Consider the following 6,000-nt stretch of genomic DNA (forward strand, 5'->3'; position numbering starts at 1 on the left):
TCCCATTTACCACAAGCAGAAATGCAAACAGAGTCCCATGTCCACACCGCTGAAAATTTAATGGAGGAAAAAAATAGAATATTTGTGTACAGAAACAAATATGCGGCATGTACACACACACACACACTAGCAAGGATGCAGAAATCTGAATATCAATGGGTCATATTCATGTCAACTTCCATACCATAAAATAGCCATAAAAACATTAAGATGGGGAGGGAGGATAAGTAAAACATATCAAGGATTTCTTTTCTTTCTTATCATTGTATTTAAGCTTTTATTTATTTCAAAACAGAAAAGTAAAGAGTATATGCTGAGGTATGTGATTTTTTTATTCCTAAATTATTTGGTATGTTATCACAGGAAATAAAAAAAGGAAAGAAAGCAGGGGAATCTAGTTTGCTTCCTTATTGCTGTAATAAACCCCTGACATAACCAACACTTAGGGGTTTGCTTCATCATACACTTCCAACTTACAGTCTGTCAGCCAGGGAAGGCAAGGCAGGAACCGGAGGCAGGCAGCGACACAGAGGCCTCAGATGAACCCTGCATGCTGACTTACTTACCCCTATGGACCCTGCATGCTGACTTACTTACATCTATGGCCGGTCCAGCTTGCTCTCTTATACAAGCCAGGCACACCTACTTAGAGGTGGAGCAGCCTCCCCACCCCCATCCTGTGCCCCAAAGGCTGGTCTCTCACATCAATCATTAATTAAAAAAAAAGGACCCAGCCTTGCCCACAGACCAGTCTCATGGAGATAATTCCTCTGAGGTCCCCTCAGCCCAGGGACTCCGGTTTGTGTCAAGTTGACAAGAACTAACCAGCACACCAGCATGGCCCACATTGTGTGTGGTGCACGCTGTAAGGTCAGAGGCTGTTGCCGCACACAACTGGATAAGCCAGTGACCTGATTATAGCGAGCAGTGGGACAGCCAGGTGTTGGGTTATTTCCACATAGACATCCTATTGGGGAAGAGCTTTGTCCTGGTTAGCAGAATATGGATAACACTAATCCTTCTATAACTACGGTTTGAAAAAAAAGCAATTAAACATATTCTTATAACCGTTCTTTACGGTTATAACAAGACACTTGCCGACACCAAGAACGTACGCATGCATGTTTGTGGTTCCGGGGCTCGAGAAAGGGAGTCCAGGGGTCACTGTTAACGTTTTCAAATGAAAATGTGGGTTGAGAAGAAAAGGTAATAGTGCTGTATGTGCAGTGTATAAAGAGAAGCTCTGTCTGTCTTTCTCTGCTGCCTGCCTGTATGTCAGTCTGTCTGTCTGTCTGTCTGTCTGTCTGTCTACCATCTCCCTGCTTATCATCTATGTCATGTCTGATCTATTGCATTATCCAGAGGATGCATCATCTTAAACTCTTACTCTGGGATAATTGAATTAGGTTGTACATAATGTTATACATAGGATGATGTTAGATGTTGAAGATCATAAGACAGAGAGCGATCGAGGGTACGAACAGGAAGCAGACAGTGAGTGATCCAACCCACTAGCCTGGCAAATGACTGAAGAAAAAAAAAAAAAAGGAAGCAAAGCTCTAGACTGAAAGCCATGGTATGAACAGTTTGTTAATTACAGCAGTGCATTCCAAGAAGCATCCTGAACCACTGAAAACAACCCTGTCTCAGGATTGCTTCAAGCTAGAGAAGTACCACCCCCTCTCGATTTTCTCCTTCTTGCTTCTCTTCAGGCTCACTGGCCACAGGACAGGGTGGTGAATGACTTCAGATGCTTTCTGAAGCTCACTCAGGACACGGTAGCACCACGAGATAGGTGATTTGCAACAAAGTAATTCAGAGGCCAGGCTTTGGCGCAGTAACTAAACTTAGTGCGACACATTTTATGAGTCACCAGCCTGTCAAAGTCCCTGAGATGTAGTAAATTCTTGCCTCGGCATAGTCAAATTACACAGACAACTGGAGCCCCAGGGTTGGTGCAATAGTTACTTTTCTGTTGCTGTGACCAAACGCCGTGACCTGGGAGTCTGGTTGGTTGGACTTAACAGCTCCCGAGGGTCTGAGTCCATGATGGCAGAGTGAAAGGCAGGGCTGCAGGAATAGTTGAGAGCTCACATGTTGGACCACAAACAGGAAACAGAAAGGCTAACTCAAATGACATGAGTCTTTCAAAGCCTCAGAGTCCACCCCAGGTGACAAACATCCTCCAGCAAGGCCACACCTCCTAATCCTCCCCCAGGAGCCACCAGCTGGGCACCAGGTACTGAAGTGTCCAGACTACAGGGGGGTCATTCTCATCCAAGCCTCCACATGCCACTCCCCGGTCTTGGGGGCCACATCATAATACAAAATGCACGTGGTCCAGCCTCAAAAGTCCCCGTAGCGATTCCCGAGGCTCAGTATTGGTTTAAGTCCAGTATCTCTTCTGAGACTCAAGACGGTCTCTGAAGGGTAACCCCCTGTAAACTAGAAGAGCAAGTTACGTATTTCCCTCATACAGCGGCAGAGAGCATACCTTACCATTCCAGGAGGGAGGAGTAGAGGCCGAGTGAGGAACTACTGGACCAAACCAAGAGGGGAACGCAACAGGGTGAACCCCAAATCCCTCAGCTTCCGTGACCAACGCCAAAGGGCTCAGACGGCCCCATTCCAACCTTAGCTTTGCTACCTTCTCTATCCAGCTCAGCTGTGGCGTCCTCAACATCTCAGGGTCTCTAACACAATCCAGCCTTGGCTTTCACAGCCTCGCACCAACCATTGGTTTGGATGTGAGGCTCTGAACTGTTTGCAGAAAGTGGTGAACCCGAAAGAAAAAAGGGATTCCCTCTAAAGTGCCTTCCTCGGGGGGACAGCACAGAGTTGTGGGTTTGGTTTCCATCCTGCTCAAATCGAACTTGGGTTGCCCAAGAGCCAGCCCAGAGGAGGAGCCACGGCCTCTGATGGAAGAGAAGTTGGGGAGGGAGTCTGGGTCAGCTGTGGAATCTAGGGTCCTGGTCAGCTGTGTTGCAGACTCATGAGGAGCGATGAGAATTAGGCTGAGCAGAGTCTACTGGTGGCCTGGCATCAGTTTAGCACAGGTGGTTCATGCAGCCTGACGAGAGGGGAGTCAGACAGGAGTACACAGTGCAGCGGTAACTTCACAGCAGCAAGAGGCAGATAAGGCTCCCCCTTCCTGTGAAAAGAAGCAGTGTAACAGCAAAATGAAGAGCTGGGGAAACACTTCCATGGGGGCAGCTTTGGTTCCATTTAAATGAGACACCCTGCACCTGTGGTTGTTTGTATAATCAAACCATCCGGAGAGAAGTCTGAAATGGTGCACTCCTGTACGCTCCTATTCTGCCTGGTGTGGTGCTGACTACTATTGCTCTGTGCATTCAAGAACATGTGTATGGTAGACAGTCTAGAAAGACGAAAAACACCGACTCTGCCCAGAGCCAGGGATGGCATGTGACTAGTAGCTAGTGGAGATTCCAGGTTCTCTCATCTGTGCTTCCTCTGCTTGGGCATAGCCTGCTGTAGCCGCAGGAGTCATCTCTGTGTTGTCCTGTGGGAGCTGTGGCACTGAGAAGCACAAACTGTCATTTGCCTCTAATCTAGGAGTCTCAACGTCTCTCGGCATGCATAAAACCTTGGTGGATGAATGTAACTTCGTTTATTTCAGAGGCATAAGTGTAGAAGTAAGGTCAGAGTAAGTGAATTCTGGCTTGACAAGTATACTGTAATATATATCTAATCTACGTCTGAACTTCCTCAGACTTGCTGAAATGTGTGTGTGTGTGTGTTAGTGTGTGTGCGCGCATGATCACGTTGGTGTATGTAGTGTATTCTAATGTGCATGCATACATGTATATGGGCATGTAGAGGCCAGGGGTCCACCTTGGGTGTCCAGTTAAGTTAGACTGACTACCAGCAAGCCTTGGGAATCAACTGCACCTACCCCCCCCCGGAACTGAAATTACAGACTCATACTATCACACCCAGCTTTTCATCTGGGTTCTTAGGATCTAACTGAAGCCCTTGTTTACCCAGCCATTTACCCAGCTCTGGTCTTGGAGGGTTCTTTTACTGTCATTACTACTGGCCTGTCACCGCCGTCTCTCATGCATGGCGGTATGCTCATGGAACTGCTTTATTTTTCTGACATAGAGTTATATGAATAAGCAAAAACAAAAGCGATGGAAAAATCATTAGCTTATCATAAGATGCCCTGATGGAAATTTAATGTAACTGATTTTTCAGTTTTCCTTTGAGATACAGATATGGTGGACTGTTCCGTTGGTTATGTAAATGAACAGCAAAATGTGAGTCACACTATTTAATGCATCCAAGAAAAATATACTAATCTCCTGTTTTATGAAGAGAGGCAAAAAGACCATTAACTTTGTTGGCATGGAAACATTTGGGAACTGTGCAACCTGCAAAGGATAGGTGTCAGGGAGAAGCTGTGACAATGAACATAGCCGGTAGACTCCCTTCCCTGTCTTCCAGTGATAGTCTGAGACCATAAAGCAGAGAATTCCAGAAACAGCACTTCATCTGTTCCCTCTGCACACCATTCTGAATCATGTCGAGATGCCCCATTCTCCAGTTCTGCTCTATCCAGATTGTGGATCGTCCCTTCGACAGTCTAGCCATCCTACATATGCTCTCTGCTCCTTAGCCTCACGGGTCTTGTCTCAAGGACCAGATCGGGTGAAGAGGTATCCAAATGCTGTGCTCCGGTAATTCTCATTTTACTTCATTGTGGCATATGTTGGTATTCAGGCACTGTGCTGGCCTGTCCCTGTCACCTGGCAGAATGCACTCGGGTGGTACCCTGGACAGCCCAGGCTTCCATGAGTACCAGTCTACACGCAGGTGGAAAGGAAACATTTAAAAGAAAGACCCAGCCCACTTAGGCTCTCTGTCTTCTAGCTTTTGGGCTCTTCTCGATGCTCTCTTCTCTTTCTGCTCTTTTCCAGCTCTCTTCCCGCTGTTCCCCTGGGGCAGATGGGGCTTTTCCTGTCCCTCTCTTCTCTTCTGTCCTCTGTCTCTTGTGTCTCTTTACCTCTTTTCTATTTCCTTCCCCCTTCCTCCCCTTTCCAATAAAACTTCTCACTTCAGCTCTGTCTGCCTGGTGTGTTTGTCTCTCTGCCTCGGTCACCTTCGCCTGCAATGGAATCCTCAATGGCCCCCCACCCAAGGACCACCCCCCTTGAACGTTATGCTGACAGCATTAATGTGGAAAATGAGTGTGAGGGTTAATTTGGATGGCCAACTTGATTAAAGAACACCCAGAACATTCATGATGGAAGCACACTTGGGGTATGTTTTTTGAGTGTTTGCAGAGACATTTAATTGAAGAGGAAAGGTCTACCCAGAATGTGGGTGGGACCGTCCAATGGGTCAGGAGCCTGAATGTAATAAAAGAAAAGAAAAGGAAAAGGAGAAAGCAGCTAACCATTGACCCTTACCTTTCTTGGCTTCCTGGTTGGTGCTGTGGACCAACCCACTCTCACAACCATACTTTCCCCACCACAAAGGACTGTATTCCTCTAAACCACGAGCCAAAACAAGCCCTTCCTCCACTGAGTGGCCTTTGTCGGATGACAGCCATGAGAAAGGTGACAACTACAAGGAGTGATGCTGACAATTCGATGTACCAAAGTGGAGTCATAACAGGACAGGAGGAAAGGCAAATGTTCTTGGATTAACAGCAAAAGAAAAATAATCATAAGCAGAGGCTGACGCCACCTATAGGAAAGACTGGGAAGCACAAACTCAGAGAAAATGGAGAGAGTTCAGCTGTGGTCCTCCGAGGTTCTTGAGACATCTCTTGCAGGTAAGGCAGAGAGGATGCTGTACACCACAGTGTCTCCCAGAGTGAAGGCAGTAAACTCATGAGAACCAGGACAGGATGGTGGGGAGATGGGTCAGTATGGGTTGTTGCTATGCCAAGAATATTAAGGAACTGAACGCCGGCAGCTTCATGCTGGCTGCCCAAGTGAGTCTAAACACCTTCACTCCCCTGACTTTCCTGAT

Source organism: Mesocricetus auratus, unplaced genomic scaffold (assembly GCF_017639785.1).
Source record: "Mesocricetus auratus isolate SY011 unplaced genomic scaffold, BCM_Maur_2.0 Super-Scaffold_100010, whole genome shotgun sequence".
Classification (NCBI taxonomy): Eukaryota; Metazoa; Chordata; class Mammalia; order Rodentia; family Cricetidae; genus Mesocricetus; species Mesocricetus auratus.